This window comes from Fulmarus glacialis, unplaced genomic scaffold (genome assembly GCF_000690835.1).
Source record: "Fulmarus glacialis isolate BGI_N327 unplaced genomic scaffold, ASM69083v1 scaffold32499, whole genome shotgun sequence".
NCBI lineage: Eukaryota > Metazoa > Chordata > Aves > Procellariiformes > Procellariidae > Fulmarus > Fulmarus glacialis.
The window spans coordinates 1-241 of NW_009234424.1; positions in this window are offsets into that span (position 1 = coordinate 1).

Here is a 241-nt window from a genome sequence, read left to right on the forward strand (position 1 = left end):
CCGTGGGTGCTGCTCACAAACAGCTCCTGCTGCTCGGGCAAGCAGAGCGGCAACAGTCAGTTCCCATGGCTGGAGACCAGGGCTAGCTGGGGAACAGAGCTCCCTGCCCTGTGCTGGGGTGGGTGCACTGGGAGACGGGGGGGTGGGGGCAGAGCCTGCCACCCTCTAGGCTGCCCTGGCAGGAGCCCATTCCCTAAATATGCAAGCCCTGAGGCCAAGGGACCCAGGCAGAGGGGCCGGG